The sequence below is a fragment of the Suricata suricatta genome, chromosome 12 (genome assembly GCF_006229205.1).
Source record: "Suricata suricatta isolate VVHF042 chromosome 12, meerkat_22Aug2017_6uvM2_HiC, whole genome shotgun sequence".
In the NCBI taxonomy this organism is placed as follows: domain Eukaryota; kingdom Metazoa; phylum Chordata; class Mammalia; order Carnivora; family Herpestidae; genus Suricata; species Suricata suricatta.
In genome coordinates this window covers 1,720,751-1,730,644 of record NC_043711.1, presented here as the reverse complement: position 1 = coordinate 1,730,644, position 9,894 = coordinate 1,720,751, and the positions used below count along the sequence as shown (strand labels likewise).

The 9,894-nt window shown below is 46.9% G+C and overlaps 1 protein-coding gene, 2 long non-coding RNA genes and 1 pseudogene across 3 annotated transcripts in view; 2 read left to right on the top strand and 2 right to left on the bottom strand.

Moving 5' to 3' along the window:
- LOC115274639 (zinc finger protein 669-like) overlaps window positions 1-9,894 on the bottom strand; it is a 160,743-nt gene that overhangs the window by 129,748 nt on the left and 21,101 nt on the right. The window lies entirely within an intron of this gene.
- Window positions 1-9,894, bottom strand: part of LOC115274642 — a 34,258-nt gene that overhangs the window by 23,761 nt on the left and 603 nt on the right. The window lies entirely within an intron of this gene.
- On the top strand, window positions 8-6,083 carry LOC115274641. The gene is made up of 3 exons (XR_003901202.1): window positions 8-505; window positions 1,666-1,779; window positions 5,957-6,083. It is a non-coding gene; the product is annotated as an uncharacterized LOC115274641 (long non-coding RNA).
- LOC115274633 lies at window positions 6,762-7,575 on the top strand (annotated as a pseudogene).

The following is a 9,894-nucleotide window of genomic DNA, read 5'->3' as shown; positions in this document are numbered from 1 at the left end:
CCCGAGAAATGCCACTCGGTCACGTTGTAGAGTCCGTTTTATATACGTGACTGGTTTTGGCATCGGGATAAACTGGCCACGTCGAGTAGGTTGGAAGCGCCTGTGCAGTTGCATTTTGCATACGGATCCCTGATGCTTGGTGACATTGAGCTCATTTCATGTGCCTTTTGGCCATTTGTGTATCTTCCTGGGGAAACGTGTACTCACGTTCTTTGTCTGTTATTTAGTTGTATTGTCTGTCTTTATAATGCCTTTTAAAAAATTTGCTGTTATAATGAGTTTTTAGAAACCTGTTCTGATCACAAACCTCGTATCAGCTGTGTGACTAGCAAACCCCCGCTTGCGCCCCAGCCGAGGGGTGCTGCCTCCGTTGTCGCTGATGTAGCCGGGATTCTGCGTCCTTGGATTTTGGGAACGTGTCTTTTGTTAAAGCAACTTTTGATGATTTTATCATAATGGTTGGTCTTTATTTCAGTGCTGTGGTTCCTCGCATATTGCTCCAAAGGTAATATGTCTGGGGGTTCTCATGTTTGGGCGGTCCGGCGGTGTTGGTTGTGAAAGAATTCACCCAACGCAGCGCAGAGGGGATAGAGGTTTATTGAATGCACCACGAGGGAGCAGAGGGCCATGAGGCAGTGATTTGGGGCTACAGTTATAGGGCGGAAGGGGAGATTATGGGAACACATGGAACTTCCCCTTTTAATGTAACTGTGCCCGGTTGTAAGAAGATCATGGCGGAGTTGGGGCCTGTGGCCACTTGGAGGCGGGTCACGTCATGAGCCTGTTTTCCATCCATCCGTGTGGTCACTGTGGGCCCTTCGGCCTAACTCAGGTTTCCGTTGGTGAAGCCTGTTGTCTAAAAGTGACCCTGACATCCCCCTGACAGGTGGACAGTGACACCTCTTTGGTGTTAGGGCAGAGGTGGCGTCTTCAGTAGCTTCTTCTGCTGAAACCGGGCATAGAGATGTCCCTGGTGGATCAGCATTCAGCAGGAAGAGAAGCTGGAATAAAAGACCTTTGATAGTTGACCAAAATCTTCCTCCAGTCCAGGCGTTCCACCAGTTATTGAAGGAGAGGGAGGGATCCTTTCAAGCACCAACATGCATAATCATATCTTTTAGCAATCCTGTTTCATTATTGTAATCTGGAGCATATATTTAACACTCTTAAAACCACTTTTGGGAGGGGTTGCCCGAGTGGCTCAGTCTGTTAAGCATCCGACTTCTGCTCAGGTCATGGTCTCATAGTTTATGGGTTTGAACCCCACATAAGGCTCTGTGCTGACAGCTCAGCCGGGAGCCTGCTTTGGATTCTTGTCTCCGTCTCTGTCCCTCCCCTGTTTATTTTTAAGAGAGAGAGAGTGCACGAGGCAGGAAAAGGGCAAGGAGAGTGGAATACAGGATCTGAACTGGGCTTTGCATTAACAGCAGAGATCCTGATGTGGCGCCCGAACTCCCAAACCAGGAGATATGACCTGAGCAGCAGTCACTCAGGTGCCGCAACATTCTGTTTTAATGAAAGTACAGGTTACTCTTTGAACTGCAGCAGGATTTTAAGGGCTGTTTGGTTTTGGAGGGCCACTTCAGTGTTTTGGGTGTGTGTGTGTTGGGCTTCGTTAAAGGTGATGTCTGTGTGCTTAGCTAAAGCATCTACTTATAATTTTAGATTGAGGCAGTTCCTGTGACAGATATGTCTAAGAGGTGAAGCCTTCTAAGAAGGAAGAAACCAAAGAAGGCTTCTTTGCCTGATGTCCAGCCTTTTAGTGACAAGGAATTGCTGGTAAGTGGTAGGTGACATGTCCTGGTAGACAAGGCGTCCCCAAGTGCATCACGCAGTCCTATTGTAAGGAAAGAATGGCTACCATTACTTCCAGAAGGCTATGGCTAATCCCATGGAGAAGGGGAAATTTGGGATTTTTTTTCTACTGTTTTTATTTATTTTAGAGAGAGAGAGACAGCATGAGCAGGGAAGGGTCAGAGAGAGAGGAAAAAACACAGAATCTGAAGACAGGCTCCAGGCTCTGAGGTATCAGCACAGAACCCAACGTGGGGCTTGAACCCACGAACCGTGAGATCATGACCTGAGCTAAAGTCAGACACTTAACCGACTGAGCCATCTGGGCACCCCTGGGATTCTGAGAAATGATTCTTGTCATCCCAGCCACACAGAATGGTCAAGGTGACAGTTGAATTATGAAAATGTTGAGGAGTCTTTCCTGGTGTTTGGCTGTTCAGATAATCATATGTTCATGATGTTTTGTTATTATCCTCACAATAACAAGCATGATTATTCTCTATACATGAGCTTTTGGCAATTTCTCTGGACATCGCCTTAAGTTGTCCAGCATCAGTGTTCAGGACTTCAGAAAAAGGGGCAGTTGTGGTTTTTAATGACTTTAAGTCAAGAGAATGGAAAGTTGGAAACCTTAGTTTGGAGAACTGTACCTAAATATTTGAGAAGAATTCAGGACCTAGTCTGGTTTATAAGAAATCGTATTAAAACCTAGTATCTACAAAGATGGATTATAGAAACTTAATTTTTTTTATCTCTCTCTGAGTTCACCATTTTTTCCAGAGGTAGCTAAATCAAGACTACCTTGTGAAACAAGTCCCATTCTAACAAATATGGCCTAATTACTTACATAAGCTTAGGGAGAATAGTGATTGGTGGGGCGTCTGGGGGGCTCAGTCGGTTAAGCATCGACTTCGGCTCAGGTCATGATCTTTCGGTCTGTGGGTTAAAGTGCCACATCGGGCTCTGTGCTGACAGCTCAGAGCCTGGAGCCTGTTTCTGACTCTGTGTCTCCCTCTTAGTCTGTCCCTCCCCCGCTTGTGCTCTCTCTCTCGATCTCAAAAATAAATAAAACAAAAATAAATTGTAAAAACTAGTGCTTAGTCATAAAAGCTTTCTTTTTTAACAACTTGCTTTGCTTGAAGTGCTTATAACTAACCTCTAGGTTGAATTGTTAATAACCTCTCAAGGCCAGAAGCCAAGTCAAGTACTTTACTGTCAGATCTGCCTGCGATGCCTACAGACGTGGGCAGATTCCTCCTCTCCAAGCCCCCGGTAAATCCTGAGACCTCCTGCACCTGCCAGAAATGTACTTTGTCTCCTCACTTCGTAAAGCTGCTGGGAACTCTGTCAGCAAGGGATCAGGCCAGCATTTCTAAATGTTTTAAAAACTTATGTTTTTTATTTATTTTTGAGAGAGAGATAAAGTGCAAGCAGGGGGAGGGTCAGAGAGAGAGGGAGACGCAGAATCCGAAGCAGGCTCCAGGCTCTGAGCTAGTTGTCAGCACAGAGCCCGATGCGGGGCTCGAACCCACAAACCATGAGATCATGACCTGAGCCGACTGAGCCAACCAGGCACCCCGACCTGGAGCCTGTTTCAAGTTCAGTGTCTCCTTCTCTGTCTACCCCTCCCCTGGTCATGCTCTGTCTCTGTCTCTGTCTCTCTGTCTCTCTCAAATAAATAAACATTAAAAATTTTTTTAAATCAAATATGTTTTATATATGTCACCAGGAGTCAATTTGTTTGCCCATTATCTCCCCCGCCACCCCGGGATCCCTATGGGAAAAATCTAAAGTTGCCCATTTAAGTCCAGCAGAGCCCCTGGTCTTTCAGGAGCAAGGGAAAGCCAATGGGGGGGAACAAAAGAGAGGTCATTTAGAATGTTCAAAGGGTCAGATAGGCCATGAAACCGAGGAAGACACAGTTTTGTGGAGGTCAGGATTTGGGGACAGCGCCATGAACGTGAGTGCTTGCGTATGCGAACCTCCGAGCATTTGGGGGAGCTCTGGGAAAAGACTTCAAGCTGGAAAAGAATCTTCGAAGAAAGGGTTGCCTAGCGGGCCTACGTCTTGATCTGGGAGTTTGTATGAGGCCAGGACATGTGACCTGAAAGTTGAGATGATTTTTCTCAGGTCTTGGTATTTGCATTTTATCCACATTTTAAAAATACAGCCCACGGGAGAGGACAAGGAATAGAGGAGGTTTGTCCCATACTGGGGAAGACCTGCTACTGGTTCCCAAGGGGGTCGGGCTCTGACTTGTGGCTGAGATAGCAGGCTGGGGGGGGCACCGCCCTGAAGCAGAACTGGACCTTATGTGGGGCCCCTGACTTTACTGGGGCTTAGACCGAGGAGAGCGCCCCAACAAATAGCTATAGAGGTGCATGCTGGGGCGTTGGCTGCTGCAAGGAGGGGCACACCCGCAGGGGCCGACCTGGGTCAGAAAAGAAGGACTCGGCACTGAGATGTGTGGGAACGGGTTTCCCTGTAGATCAAGATGGCAGCTGGCCACACGGGAACCAAGGAATTGAGGAAGGGGTCTGGAAGACTCGGCTGCAGGGACTCCACCTGCATTATGGTAGGTGTCCCAGCTGAGTCTCTAATGTGGGGGTCCACTCTGATTGGGCTGCGGTTGCCAGCGACAGTGCGGGTTGGGAACAGACCTTGGGGGATGGAGTGAGAAACTGGAGGAAAGGGGTCCTTTTACCTTCCTGGCGCAGACAGGCCAGTCTGATAACCCTCACCCCTTCGGACCCCGGTGTGGAGCCACCCTGGGCAGAGACCTTCTGTTGTCTGAGGAGTACTAGGGTTAGACCTGCCGAAGGGCTGAAAAGACGGAGAGGGAGGCAAGGATCCCCCTGAAGGGCGAGAGGGGAGGTCCCATAGACTCCCCATGGGGCTTGGGCTCCTCACCAAGGAGGACCCTCAGGGGGAGGTTGTCAGCTGCCCAGAGAATGCTGGAGACAGTTCACCAAGGAAAACTCCCAGGAAGTTCCTGGAAGGTCCCAGGAGAGGCCCGGGACTACAGAGGGTCCCCATGGAGGCCATCAAATGTGGGGTGACCCGATGAGGTGGAGGCCGCAGCTCGGGTGGTGAGAGAATCCCCCTGAGCTCTCGCAGAGGACGTGAGAGTGTCCTGAATCCCTGCAGGGGAGCAGCGGGCAGGGCAGCAGAGGGGAGCCCATCTGCCGGGAGGGCCTGCTGGGGGGCTGTGGTTCTGGGAGGCGGGAAGGAGCATGGGGACCTTGGAATGCTCCCCGTGTTGGACCTATGCCTGGTTGTAAGTACCCAGGGGCCAGATAGGGCCTGTAGCCATGTCCAGGCCTGTCCCTTAGGAGCCCGTGTCCCTTCAGCTGTGTGCTCACCACGCGTCCTTGCTTTGCTGTGTATCTTCCCATCGCTCAGGCCTGTTGCCCAAAAGTGGCCCGTATGCTGTGTTTTTTCTCCTCTGCTAAAGTGACCTGTGGCTCTGTCCTGATGAATCGCTCAGGGACTCTTCCTTCTGGTGCCCTTTTCCTTGAATCCTGGTCCCTGGTTAAATGTTTGAGAGGCCCCGCTGACTTCCTAGTTTCTTGTGGCCCCGAACTCGTCTTACACACCAGGTGTGCCAGGTGCCCGGGCCCTTGACTGTGTCCGTGCCCACATCCACCTGATCCAGGGATAGGGTCGTGTGTGCCTCTGTCGGAAGAGAGGGGACTCCCCCAGGCTCTTTGACCTTGTTCCTTCCAGGACGAGAGCAGCACTGGATTCTGAGTGTCCCCACCATCCTGACATTCTGGCTTCGGGTCTTGGAGCTGACAAGTCATAGTAATCTTTGAGCAAGACAAACGTGTGTCCTCTGATTTCTGTGTTGTCCGCGTGAATACTTCATGTCTTAGTCTGTACAGTACCGGTCTGCTTAGCTCTGTCTCCGCGTAAATAACCCAGTAAAGTGGGCGTGTGTAGGTCTTTCTCAGCATTGTCATCCCCCTGCCTCCAAGTTCCAGCCCTTTGATCACTGAGCGCACCTTAGGAGAGCTGCTTGCACGCTGTCACTTCCCACACGGGTGTGTCTTGGGCCCTGGAAACGGAGGGCAGCTCCCTGCCTGTCCCCCTTCACCACCCCCCCACCCCCGACGCAGTGAGATGGGAGCTGTGCAGCAATCAGGTGTGTGGTGTGTTTCAGGCCTATGTGGTCTTTGAGGACGTGGCTGTGAACTTCACCCCGGCCGAGTGGGCTTTGCTGGATAGAGGTCAGAGGAAGCTCTACAGAGATGTGATGCTGGAGACATGCAGGCACCTGGCCGCCGTGGGTAAGGATGGCCCCTCCCTTCACTGGTGTCTTAGGGAAGAAGAAAAGGTCAAATTTGCAAATGATAAGAAACTATCCATAGGATTTCCCTAAGATTTCACCAAAACTATTATAATTAATCGATGAATTTAGAAGCATTGTAGAATACAAAATCAATAACCTAAAATCTGTTGCACTTCCATACCTACTAACAAAATAGGAAATTTTGAAAACAAACCCATGTTCAATTACTTCAAAAACCATAAAATCCTATGTTAAATAAAAGCAAGGAAGTTGAAAGATTGTACTCTGGAAGGTGTAAAACATTTAGTGAAAGAAATTGAAAGGGCACCTGGGTGGCTTAGTTGGTTAATCATCAATTTCAGTTCAGGTCATGATCTCACAGTTCCTGGGTTTAAGCCCCACATCGGGCTGTGTGCTGACAGCTCAGAGCCTGGAGTCTGCTTCAGATTCTGTGTTTTCTTCTTTCTCTGCCGCTCGCTCGCTCTCTCTCTCTCTCTCTCTCTCTCTCTCACAAAATAAACAAAAAAATTTTTTATGAAATTGAAGGTGACACAATAAAGAAAGGTATACCATTGTCACGGATTGTATGAACTATAATTGTTGAAAATGCCCATAGTATGAAAAGCACTCTACATTTTAGTGCAATCCCTATCAATGTACTGCCAGTATTTCTCAAAGAACAGAGCAAGAAATTCTAACATTGTATGAAAAGAGAAAAGATTCCAAATAACCAAAGCAGCTTTGAGAACACATAGCAAAGATGAAAATAAAACAGTCCTAGATGTCATACTACACTAAACAAGACAGAATAGTAGTGGCACAAAAACAGACACAGAGATCAAGTCTGCAGAATAGAGAGTCTGGGAAGAAACAAAAGTGCGGGCTGAACATGGGGAAGCCGAAGAAAGCAAGAACGTATGTGACCATGAAGCGAATGCTCAGTCTCCGAGATCAGAGGCTTAAAGAAAAGGATAGATTGAAACCTAAAAAGAAAGGAAAGAAAGATCCCAGTGCACTCAAGGAAAGACAAGTCCCCCAACATCCTTCCTGATTGTTCTCCCAATGTAACACACAGCTGGGCCCGCCTTACCACATCCTGGTTGATACCAACCAACTTCATTAACTTTTCCATTAAAGCCAAACTTGATTTCGTACAATCAATGATGGACCATCTGTATGCCAAGTGTATCCGTTGTATAACTGGCTGTGTAATGGCTGAAATTGAGAAACTGGGGCAAAAGTATAGAGTGGCTTTAAGGAGTGTCAAGGGTCCAAGGTGTGAAGGATTACCATGCACACACAAAGGAATCTATGCAGATGACTGCTTAGTACAGAGAGTAATGCAGCACACGTGTTACGTTGGGGCCACGGTTGACCAGGACCTTAAACGAAGAATCTGGAAGATCCCTGGAGTTCCCATCATGTACATGTCTAACCATAGGGACAACATTGAGTGGATGCCAGATGATTATGGAGCCCCTTGGTTCTGATTCTAACACTCTAAAGATAGAGGTCCTGTGCCTTCCTTGACCAACTTTTTCTGTTGCCAGTTCCTAGAGCAATACTCTGTAGCATAAATTATTGTCCTTACCCATTTGCTCTGTTAGGAGCTGCATGTGGTTAAATACATTCCTTTTTTATACTGTTTTGAAATTGATATTTTATATCATTTTGAATTGTTTTGCTTTTTTTTAATCAAATGATTGCACACATTAAAAAAAGAAGAGAGAGTCCGGAAAGAATCCCATGCTTATAAAGCCAGATTATCTACAAAAAGGAGCTGAGAATACACAATGGAGAAAGGATTCTCTTCAATAGATGGTGCTAGGAAAATGAGACAGCCACCTGCAGGGAGACGACACTGGACCAGCTTCGTACCCCTGACCGGAAAGTACACTCAGTATGGACTAAATACCTAGGTGTAGGACTGGAACCCCTACGCTTTAGACAAAACAGAGGCACTGAACTCATGGCCATCAGCCTTAGCATTATTAATTTTCTTTTTGGTCTGTGTGTTTTTTTCTTTTTGTTCTTAATAGTTTATTGTCAAATTGGTTTCTATACAACACCCAGTGCTCTTCCCCAAACTTAGCATTATTTTTGTGGAATCATCCCTTCAGGTACGGGAAACAAAAGGAAAAATAAAATCGAAAGAGGAACATAACAGGCATTTCCCCAAGGAAAATATAGAGATGGCCCCTTGACACACGAAAAGCTTCTCAATCTCAGTAATCCTCAGGGAAATGCACATCAAAACCGCAGTGAGCTGCCCCTCCCAGCAGCCAGAATGGCTAGGATCAAAAAATAATAATAATAATAATAAAAAGAAACAGGAAATGCAAGTGTTGTTGAGCATGTGGAGAATAGGAAACTGCTCATTGGTGGGACTCAAGTAGGTGCAGCCAGGTTGAGAAACAGTATGGAGTTTGCACAGCAAAATGAAACACAGCAATACCATATGGTCCATAATTTCTTGTCTGGGTAGTTCCCCAAAGAAAAAAAATCCAGCACAATAAGATCTGTGCACCTCAAGGTCACTGTACTGTTACTCACTGAACTCAAGATACGGAAGCAACACAGGCATCCCTCAGCAGGTGAGCGGAGAGTGAGGGTGTGGTGTCTACATACAAGGACTCTCCCTCAGGAGTACAGAAGTGACTCAGTCTTGCCATTTGTGACAGTATGGTTGGACCTAGAGGATATCATACCACGTAAATAAGTCAGAAAGACAAAACATGTCACTTATATGTGGAATCTAAATGACAAAATGAATGAAGAAACGAGAAAATGGCACAGACTTAAAATGTAGAGAACAACTTGATGTTTGTGAGGTTGGAAGTGGATTGGAGGGACAGGTGAAATAGATGGCGGGGATTGGGAATACACCTTTGCATTCATTGAATACGTAAGTCACAGGGATGAAAAGTAGAGCACAGGGAATATGGTCAATAATTTGTAGTTTTGTGTCATGCCAGTAATTACACTTATTATGGTGAACGTTGTAATGCAAGTAAAGGTTGAGTCCCCATGTTGCAGACCTGACATGAATACATAGGTCAGTATGCTTCCAGTGAAAAATGAACGTATGAATGAATGAATGAATGAATGAGTGAACGGATGATTTAAAAGCCTCCTAATTATCAGTCATCAATGACCCTGAAGACTGAAGTCCGCCCCCATTGTCCAGATTGCTTGGTGTCCTTCAAATCTGCCCTCTTGCCGAGCTCTTCCCAGGGGCAGGGCAGCCGCCACACACATCAGCCGACCCCCTAATGGCAGCTGGGGCAGCGCAGGAAGGCTTCACCAAAGGCTTACGTGCCTTCGGAACTGGTCACCCCTCGGTGGCACCAGGTTCTGGACAAGGGGTTGGCATTTGGACACATCCCCTAGAAACACAACTCCGGTTTTGAGAAGGGTGATATTTGTCATTCATCCGGCTTCCCTGTTGGACTTTTCATCCGTCCTCGCCCATCTGGTCCTTCTCTCCGTGTTCTTATACAGGTAGGGTGTAGATGTGTGTATCTTGCCCTATTCTTTCTTACTTAGCCTTTCTGAAAATACTTACCTCCACACTAGTCCTCATCTATTTTGAAGTGTTTCTGAATGACCGGGCTGCCATTTCATACACTTTTCCTATTATTAACAATGTCCGAAGTCACAAAGGTCTCAGTTTTTGGTTACAAGTCCAGTCTTCCTCATGAAGTTCATTTACATTTCTGGATCAGTATATGAATAGACACAAATATACGGTCTCTTTTCTTACCTTACACATCAGGCCATTTCCAGGAAATTCAATTAGGCTACCAATT